Below are 10,983 nucleotides of genomic sequence, written 5' to 3' on the forward strand. Positions count from 1 at the left end.
ATTTCTGGGCAAAAATCCAAAGCTTTACCCAGTACTGTGCTTGGGTTCCAACTGCCGAAATCTCTGTTAAGACTTACTCCAGCCCATCTACACCCTCCCAGCCATTGAAGCCCTCCCCAGCCCATCCTCCACCAAACGGCCATATACAGACACAGACCGTGCAAGTCTGCCCAGTACTGGCCTTAGTTCAATATTTAATCTTATTTTCTGATTCTAGACCCTTTGTGTTCATCCCACGCTTCTTTGAACTCAGTCACAGTTTTACTCTCCACCACCTCTCTCGGGAGCGCATTCCAGGCATCCACCACCCTCTCCGTAAAGTAGAATTTCCTAACATTGCCTTTGAATCTACCACCCCTCAACCTCAAATTATGTCCTCTGGTCCATGGTCACAAGGAGCAGCACTGGGGTTTGAACCCACACCCTCAGGGGACTGAGGCTGTAGCTCTAACCACTGCAATCAGATACAGCAACAGGTTGATAATAATAGATAAATAAACCTAAATGGAGGAAAAGATCTCAGATACACCACTAAGGGAACATGTAAGTTTTCTCCCTTTAATCATGTGGTGATAGGTTTCTTTCATCGATCAAAAAACCCCCATAATTTTTATAATAATTTTTTGTTTATATTTTTTAATTTATTCAGATAAAACTTGTAAAGTATGTGGTTCAATAAATATAACTAATACGCAGAAAAGAAAACATTACTTATCTGCAGCTGAAGGCAGGTTAAAGTGCTCAGGTGCTCCAATCAAAAAAGTGCAAAAAGCCGAAGCTGAAAAAGATATTGCACAGAAAAGATTAAAGTGCTTAGTGCTCACCACATTGCACAATATTCAAAGATAATTTGCAGAAAAGCAGATACAGGAAGATATACAGCAGCTTCAAATGTTTAAAATAGCAATAATTAAAGATAATTCCTCTATACACGGAAAATTAGAGCAATTTGAAAATTATAATAGGAGATTGAATCTTCGTATTTTGAATTTCCCAATTTCAACTGGAATTCCGCCTATTGATTTCTTCAAAAGATATTTGATTGAGAACATAATGCTAATGATGCTGTTGAAGCAGACGTACTGATGAATTGCGTTGGAAAACTTGATGCGTACAATCACTAAAACCTCTGAAAGAAATGCAGCCCAGAAGAAAATAACAGATTTTTTTTCCTTCCAGTAATTTGTGTACAGTACGACATAATGCTTTATAACATCTTTTAGTGTAGAACAGGGGTGTCCAATCTGTGGCCCTGTGAAGTATTTTGTGCGGCCCCGGTCGAGGACAATGCAATGTTTTCCTCTGCAGCCCCCGGGTGTTTACCGTCTTGCCAGCTCCTTCCTCTGTTTTGCTGCAGCACTTGCGCGTTTGTATGACCCCCAGAAACATTTTTTTCGGCCAGTGCAGCCCAGGGAAGCCAAAAGTTTGGATGCCTCTGGTGTAGAGTATTAGAATGCAACTCTGGATATAAGGGGCTCTGGATATAATGGACTGTTTTGCCAGCCCCCCCCCCCCCCACCCCACCCCCATATAAATTTTATTCACACCTTTAAATTTCAGCCTCCAGACCATCATCACCTGGCCGCCTGGCATAGGAAAGCCTAGTTGTCCAGCACAGAGGCAGCTTAAGTCATCTTGGAGGTGGGTTAGGGACTCATAGAGAACAGGACCCATGCCCATAAGCCCCTGTAATCACTGCATTGATACTTAAACATGTGCACTGCCCTATACACCCCAAAAACCCTTTTTTACTGACATATAAGTGGCTCCTGAAGCCATAAGGGCTATTGGGGTGGTAGATAAGTGGGTCTAGGGGATTCTGGAGGTGGTTTGGGGGACTCACCGTGACCTATAAGGGAGCTGTAGGGAGGAGCCATGGCACCCTTTTTGTGAAGTTCACAGCATTGCCCGGTAAGGTACCCCCCTATTTAGGTGGCATGTCTGGGTGTTCAATCCATCACTTTGCAGACCCCTCCCACGTCCAACAGGGCTTGTTCTAAGCGTTTTGGACTTGGATGGAAAGTTGGACGGTAATGTGGTATAAAAATGGATGATTTAGCAGCTTGGATGATCAGATCGGCAGGACATATAATTAGACGATTTTGAAAAGTAAAAAAAAGTTTGGACGTCTCTTTCGAAAATGTGTCTTAGGCTCTTTTTAACTTTGGACGACTTGCGATATGGACGTAAACGGACATAGACGTCCCTTTCGATTATGCCCCTCCACATATTCTTTTCCTAGATTATAGTCAAATAATAGACTTAAAAAAGATATTAAATAATAGTGGAGGCAATACAGAGCCCTGAGGAACTACCCAGGTCAACTTAAGTGGAGATGAAATAGATGCAGATGAAGTATAAACTTTATATGTTCTATCTTTCAAAAACAATTCAAACCATTTTAAAACCAATCCCGTTATTCCAAACAACTGGAGTTGTCTAATGAGAAGATCATGGTCAACCAAATCAAAAGCTGCCAAAAGGTCTAAAGCAGGGGTCTCAAAGTTCCTCCTTGAGGGCCGCAATCCAGTCGGGTTTTCAGGATTTCCCCAATTAATATGCATTGAAAGCAGTGCATGCGCTTAGATCTTATGCATATTCATTGGGGAAATCCTGAAAACCCGACTGGATTGCGGCCCTCAAGGAGGGACTTTGAGACCCCTTAGCGTCATGCTAGGTTCTGTCATATTACAGGATCTAATGCAGACATGGGCAACTCCGGTCCTTGAGAGCCGGAATCCATTTGGGTTTTCAGGATTTCCCCAATGAATATGCATTGAAAGCAGCGCATGCAAATAGATCTCATGCATATTCATTGGGGAAATCCTGAAAGCCCGACTGGATTCTGGCCCTCGAGGACCGGAGTTGCCCATGTCTGCTATAGTGTCATATTAGGTTAGTCACACTTGTAATACAATGTTTGCCGTACTATGATTGTCATGCTATGTCTCACTATACCATGTTTTGTCATGTTATGTTTTTACCATGTTTGGTTAACTATGGGCTCCTTTTACGAAAGTACGATAGGGTTTTTAGCGCATGCACAAAATTACCGCATGCTATAGTGTGCGGTAACCGAAAATCTACCATCCCCTAAAAAGGAAATGGTAGTGGCTAGTGCGCTCGGGAATTTAACGCGCACTATTGCACGCGTTAAGGCCCTAGCACGCCTTTGTAAAAGGAGCCCTATATTTTACCATCTTTGTCAGACAACGTCCTGCCAAGCTATGTTTGCCATCACTTTGTATAAATACACTTTATTATGTGGGTAACCCATTCTGAGCTCTCCTTGGAGGACAGGATATAAAACCAAATAAATAAATACAAAATAAATGCCAAGAGATTGTGCTGAAGGCATAGGAAGATCTCTTTGTAGTCTACTAGTTTGTTTATCAACCAGGGAAAAAAGAGTCTTAACTTTATTCCTATCTGGATTGTTCAATAATCTTGAAAAATATTGCCGTTTAGCTAAAGTAACTTGGGCCATGAGCCTGAGACTAGGGTTGCCATATTTTTTTCTCCGGGAAACCCTGGACACATGACCCCGCCCCATTCTGCCTCCATCCCCACTATGTTCTGCCCCACCCCCACCCAGTTCCGCCTCCAGCCCCGCCCCATTCTGCCCTCAAGACCCACCTCCAGAAAGCCTCAGTTTTTTCTTCCAGATGAGTTCCAGCCGCGCCTGGAGGGCCTGGAGCATGCGTGAATGTGTGTGACTTAATCCGCGCATGCTCAGAGGCGCTCCTGATCCGTCCAGAGCTCGTCGAGGCTTTCTAAAACCCAGACAAATTCTGGGTTTTGGAAAGTCTGTCTGGGAAGACATGTCTGGGTTTTCCCGGACATCTGGTAACCCTACCTGAGACTGAGGAGTTCGATGTTTACACCATTTATGTTCAGCCCTTCGTGTCTGACGATGCAGGAAAAAAACAGCATGAAACCATGTTTTCTTATTGAACCAGCATGAAACATTGTTTTCTTTTTGAAAACTTGAGGGGGACATGCAAAATGTGGAAGAAGAGTTTAATTTCAACATTTTGCTGCATCCTGCATTATGGTTGCCTGAGAATACAGGCCTGCTGTCCTCCTTATGTTTGAGTTTTGAACAGGCCTAGACCAGCCTGTGCCAACTGAATGCTGGAACTGCATTCGTTCTAGGCTTGGTTTGTGGGACAAACAACACGGATGGCTGAACTCTACTAATTGTTCTGCAGGGACAGAAAACTGGGTGCTTATGCCTAAGCATTTCTCCCTTGCCTTTGTTACATTGTCACTGCGTGTTTTTTACAGGCTTTTTTTCTGGGACATTATTGAAGGGCATAAGGGCTTGTTCATTTTAAACTGCCTGCCTGTAACAGTGCCTGTAATTCTCAGACCTCAATCAGAAATGTCTTTTCCTGACTCTGCTTGAGCTAGAAGAATAAACAGTGCTTTACCATTTCTGATACAGGACTCGGAGCTGATCATTCCTGTAATCAGAGGTTGGAAGGCTGGTGTAGTTCTTGTGCAGGGATCTCAAAGTCCCTCCTTGAGGGCCGCAATCCAGTCGGGTTTTCAGGATTTCCCCAATGAATATGCATTGAAAGCAGTGCATGCACATAGATCTAATGCATATTCATTGGGGAAATCCTGAAAACCCGACTGGATTGCGGCCCTCAAGGAGGGACTTTGAGATCCCTGTGGTATTGGGGATAGTTAGGAAAGCCTTTGTTGCTCTGAGAACTGTGAGGTGAGACCAAGTTGGCACTGGTTATGTTTGGTTTTATTTATCTAAGATAATAACTACAATTATCTAAGTTATAATTATCACTAAGTAGATTTGTAATGGTACAATTCTTAGGATGTAATGCTAAAAATAAACTGTCATAGTTACAGAATCTTGCAGGTATAACCCATAGGGACGTAATGACCCATAGACATAAATATACACTTTTATGTTCTCGCAGGCCTCTATAACACAGTAAATTATGGCAGATAAAATAAAGACTAAAATAGTCCATCCAGTCTGCCTATGTAGATTAAACCTCGTGGTAGATGTATATTACATTTCTAAATGCAACCCAACACCAACCTCCCTCTTGCCCCTGGTTCCCACCCCACCTCTCAACCCTTTTGTCATAGTCAACCTACGCATGACTAAACTTCATTGGCTCTCTGGTGAGCTTGGTGCAGCCACATGCTTGAGTTTTGGATTATAATTGCCCTTCCATGCCATAATCCAACTTGCTTTCTTGAAGAAATTGTACTACTGCTGTTTTGAGCAGTTATCCCATGCTTTGTGGGACCCTGATACTTACATATACCTATATGTATTCCTCACAAAAGCCATGTATGGGTATAGATAGGTATACCCAGAAATACAGTGTGAAACTTACCTGTCCTTAAGGCACATTTCATATATTTCTGCCCCTTGCTGTTGGATTCTGCTTTCCGTAGACAAAACCAAACCCCACAGCAGCAAGAAGATGCCAATGCCACCAGCAGTTGGCATGATGCCTTGTAGCCCTTAGTAGAAAAGTAGTCCACGCAAGAAGCACTTTCAAGATTTTATCAGTGAGTTTGATATTCAAAAGATTTTTCTCATCCTAAACACACACCCCAAAATCATTAATCTGGACAGCGGGGAAAGCAATTTCCATTAAATCTGTAATCCTCCTATGTCACATGGCAGGGATTTTCCAAACAGGGCAGGCTCCTTCCAACACACAGGCATCAATTTTCTTTTGTTTAGGAAGGTTATAGAAATTGGCCTAAATGGAAGCCTTTCAGGCGTGGGTATGCTCATTTTTAATTTTAAGCGTAATTCCAGCTAGCTGGACATGTGTAAAGGCTGGAGGCTCTCGCTTCTTATTCCACAGCAATTGAAAAAGAATCACAATCGAATAGAAACAGTGGAGAAAATTTAACAATAGAAATAGCTCTTAAGTGCACTTTGAATACTGGACAAGACTTTAAGAACTGATCTCACAGACATTTGCAGGGCAACCAAAGGGAGTAGTAGCTGACTTGTTAGCACAGTGGACTGAGATCCTGGGGAACTGGGTTTGATTTGATTTATTTGCTTTATATACCATCTAGTACAAAGTTTAAAAGTGGACAAAACCAAAAGTGGTTCAAGTCTCACTGCAGCTCCCTTAGATCCTGTGCAAGTCACTTAACCCTCTATGCTCCAGGTACAGAAACTTAGATCATGAGACCTCTAGTGACTGAGAAAGTACCTGTATATAATTTGTACAGCACTGCGTACATCTAATAATGCTATAAAAATGATTAGTAGTAGAACCTTTCAAAATAATTTTCTTTATAGGGGAGGGAAGACAGGAAGGAAACAAAAGATTAGGTTCTTACCTTTGCTAATCTTCTTTCTTATAAATCCACACTTTATTCTGGGACTTGTGGGTTATTTCCGTCTACCTGCCAGGACTTTGTAGGAAGCCTCAAACTTCAGAGAACTTAAACCCCTCCCCCTCTTACCTCATCACAGTCTCTGTAACCTCAGTCAGTCTTAAAGCAGCCAGGAACATCTGTAGAGGATAATACCAAGAGAGAGGGGAACGGGGAAACTCCCCTGCAAGTAAGTCAATTCTGCTCATATCAACAAATGCAAAATAGCAACAATGAAAAATAAGAGAACATTAGAAACTTGAATGACAAAACAGTGCTATAGGGAACCTCCCTCGCTAGAGCAGCGTGTTGTGTAGCCAGGGCAATTATGAGAAGCAGTCAGGGGTCTTTGCGCAGAAATGAAATGTGGGCTGTTCGCAGGGCAGGGCAGGGCACACAAGTACACTGGGCCCCCTGCCCCGCCCCACCCTACCATGCGCCCAGGTGGAAACAGGAAGCTGCGTCAGAGGGAAGCTTTGGGCAAGCAGCACCGCTTGCACAATTACAGCTCCCGTTGCCTTTCTTACTTGCGTTGCTTGCTTGTCTTACTTTCCATCAATGGGGGGGGGGGTACGTTGCCGATCAGGGGGCCCGCATTGCCGATTGATGCTGGAGGGGCCCATCGCCGTTTGGAAAAAACAATGTTGATGCCCTCCTTCATCGGGCCCCCCTGACCATTTCGGGCCCTAGGCACATGCCTACTTGGCCTATTGGTTAATCCTGCCCTGGCTGTTCCAGGCATTGCCTGTGAGGGAGAGCAGAGCAGGCTTCCTGATAAACCGTCACTCTTCACAGACTCCGCCTGGGCTGGGCAGCCCACACTTCCTTTCTGCTCAGGGACCCCACAGTTGCTCCCAAGAACTGCCCAAGATATACAGCGCAGTGCTCCAACAAGGGGGGGGGGGCTCTTTAGTTTGGGCCTGCCACTTGGAGAGCTTTCCAGGCCACATCCTCTGCTGAGCCGCGAGTGCCTCACTTTTCCCCCTATCCTGTAAGTGTGCTGCCGGCAGCATGGAGTTTACACCATAATCCCACATTAGTCACTTCAGGCACAGTGAACATGGGGAGCAAGGCAGTAAAGATCTGGCAGGGTGAGCTGCTGGTTCAGCACCAGCATGAGAGAAGCAAAAATCTTGGCCGTGTCCAAAATTCCAGCGCAGCCAAGAGTTCTGCGCTTCCCTGGGCCTCTCTGTTCCTTCTGGGCTCAGGGCTTTTATCTCCCGGCTCTGCCTCATCTTGGCCACGCCCTTTAAGGTAGAACCAGTAACTCCTATACATTCCCTCTCAAGTATATACAATAACCGCTCTGATCTGTAAGGTGCTGTGGGTTATTAATAAATATTATTATTATAAAAGCCAACTATAATAGCAGTGTAACCCTGAGTCTAATAATTCTGCCGTATTTTCCTAGATATAATGCAGCACCGTGTGACTGGCAACTGACTTAATTCCCCAAGGCCTTATCTTTTGGACTGACCGCATATTGACAAACTATCATAGGTTTACGGTTGGTTAGTGAAGCTTAATTCCTAATGAGGGCAAAAACCTCTTTAGGTAATGTAATGCCTTTGGCAGTGGATCAGGCGCTGCAATCATCCACCCACAGCTAACCTTTTAAATCCGGATTTAGTTGGTAGAAAAATATAAATTGAAAATCCATCTGCTTTTAAGTTGCTTCCCCCATCCAACATATGCACAAAGCACGACAAAGCCAGCATCAACGTACACCTTGTGAATAGTTATTTTGAGTCTGTCCCCTTGTGACCCTGGGGAAGTCACTTAATCCTCCATTGCCCCAGTACAGTAGCTGCATGTTGTATATGTAAACCACTTTGAATGTGTTAACCTAAAAAAGCAGTATACGAGTCCCGTTCTCTTTCCCCACTTTAAAGTGTGCCTCTGCTATTACTGCTCATCTTAGCAATCAGTAGATTTAATGCAGTCTCACATAACGTAACACCAAGGGCATTTATTTATATTCAAAATAATATTAAAGTCTCTTCCCTTCACAGGTGTGATAAACTAAAAATAAAAGTCTTTTAGAATTTAATTATAATCTCGCTGTAGCGCTGTCTCTGACAGAGCTCCAGAGTGTTAATGTGTTTTTGTCTTCAAGGTTAACCAAAACCAAGCCTGGCTCTGGCCTCAAGAATTAGAATTTCCACAAACTTCCAAAATTAAATATGGCCTACTTGAATTAAGCTTCTTCTACTTATGCATGTGGTACTTATACATGTGGTAAAGATAAGGTTACCAGATTTCCTCTTTAAAAAAACAGAGGTCACCTGGCTCTGCTCTGTTCTGCCCCCAGCCCCGCCCCAAACCTCATGTCTCCTTCCATGAGCTTGGGGCTACATCTGGAGGTCCTCCGCACATATGCGGAAGTTGACATGATGATATCATGTACATGCAGCATGCATGTGACATCATCATGCTGAAGAGGGGAGGGAAGGCAGGAGGGGGAAAGAGAAATGGTGGAGATGAAGAGTAAGGAAAGGAAGAGAGAGAGTTGCTGGAGATCATGGGAGGTTGATAGGGAGGGAAGGACAGAGATGCTGGAGATCAGCAGCTGAGGATCAAGAGGGAAGGAGATGCTGGAGATCAGGGGTTGGGGATTGAAAGGGAAGGAAGGACAGAGATGCTGGAGACCATGGTGGAGGGGTTGTAGGTTGAGAGGGAGGGAAAGACAGAGATGCTGGAGATCAGGGTTTATGGGTTGAGAGGGATGTAAGCACAGAGATGCTGGAGACCATGTTGGTGGGGGGGGGGGAGGTTTGAGAGGGAGGGAAGGAGAGAAATTCTGGACACTATGGGAAGAAGGGAACAAGAGAGATGCTAGAAGAATGGAAGATAAAGAGAAGCAGACGTGTCAATTAAAAATCTTTTATTGCAGAAGATCACACAAAAGGTGTTCACCATGGCCATGTTTCACCCAGCAGGGTTGCCTCAGGGGCAATAAAAGTGCCTCAAACAGTACTTCTATCACTTTGCCACAAGGGAAAAACCTAAGGTATAGTATTGCCAATGTTTTGTAACACGCTGGGGTTATCTCTGTATACTAGCATTTGAAACATAGAAACATGATGGCAGATAAAGGCCAAATGCCCCATCCAGTCTGTCCAGCTGCAGGAACCATTATCTCTTCCTCTCTCTGACATTCCAGGTGCCTATCCCATGCTTTTTTGAATTCAGACACAGTCTCTGCCTCCACCACCTCTACTGGGAGACTGTTCCATGCATCTACTACCCTTTCTGTAAAAAAGTATTTCCTTAGATTACTCCGGAGCCTATCACATCCTAATTTCATCCTATGTCCTCTCATTCCCGAGCTTCCTTTCAAATGAAAGACTTGACTCATTCGCCTTTATGCCACTTAGGTATTTAAACGTCTCTATCATACCTCCCCTCTCCCGCCTTTCCTCCAAAGTATACAGATTGAGATCTTTAAGACTGTCCCCCATACGCCTCATGACAAAGACCACACACCATTTTAGTAGCCTTCCTCTGGACTGACTCCATCCTTTTTATATCTTTTTGAAGGTGTGGTCCAGAATTGTTCACAATACTCTAAATGAGGTCTCACTAGACTCTTATACAGGGGCATCAATACTTCCTTTTTCCTACTGGCCATACCTCTCCCTATGCAACCTAGCATCCTTCTAGCTTTTGCTGTCACCTTTTCAACCTGTTTGGCCACCTTAAGATCATCACATACTAAACTAAACTAAATCTTGGGTTTATATACCGCGCCATCTCCACATTTGTGGAGCTCGGCATGGTTTACAGGAATTATAAAGAGAAAGGAATTCCAAGGAAGGGTTGGGTGAAGATCGGAGAAGGAAGAGTGTCAGCGGGCTAGGATGTCGGAAGGAGGGAGAGTTAGGTTTTTGAGAAAAGCCAGGTTTTCAGACGCTTGCGGAAGGGTTGGAGAGCACTCAGGTTCCGGAGAGGGGAGGCAAGGCTGTTCCAGAGCTCGATGAATCTGAAGAGGAGGGAAGTCCCCAGTTTTCCAGGGTGGGAAATATCTTTTAGTGAGGGGAAGGATAATTTCGATTTTTGGATAGGTCTGGTGGTATTAAGATTTGAGGAATTCCAAGAAAGAGGAATTAATGGAGGGAGGATGCCTTGGAGGATCTTGAAAGTTAGGCAGATGCATTTGAAGTGAACTCTGGGAATCATCGGAAGCCAGTGGAGCTTGGAAAGGAGCGGTGAGACGTGGTCGAATTTACTTTTTGCAAAGATGAGTTTGGCTGCGGCATTTTGAATCCGTTGGAGTTTGTGAAGGTTTTTCTTCGTTAGGCTGATGAAGATAGAATTGCAGTAGTCCAGTCTGGAGAGGATGATGGACTGGACAAGAACAGCAAAATGTTTTTGATGGAAACAGGATCTTACTTTCCTCATCATGTGTAGGCTGAAGTAGCATTTTTTTACCAGGGAGTTGAGGTGGTCAGTGAAGGACAGTGTAGAGTCTATGATGACGCCCAGGACCTTGCTGGAGAATTCGAGCTGCAGAGTGGAGCCAGAGGACAGTGGAATTGAGGTGGGTAGCTGAGCTAATTTTGGGCCGAGCCAAAGTAGTTTTGTCTTGGATTCATTCAGTTT

This window comes from Geotrypetes seraphini, chromosome 3 (assembly GCF_902459505.1).
Source record: "Geotrypetes seraphini chromosome 3, aGeoSer1.1, whole genome shotgun sequence".
Lineage (NCBI taxonomy): Eukaryota > Metazoa > Chordata > Amphibia > Gymnophiona > Dermophiidae > Geotrypetes > Geotrypetes seraphini.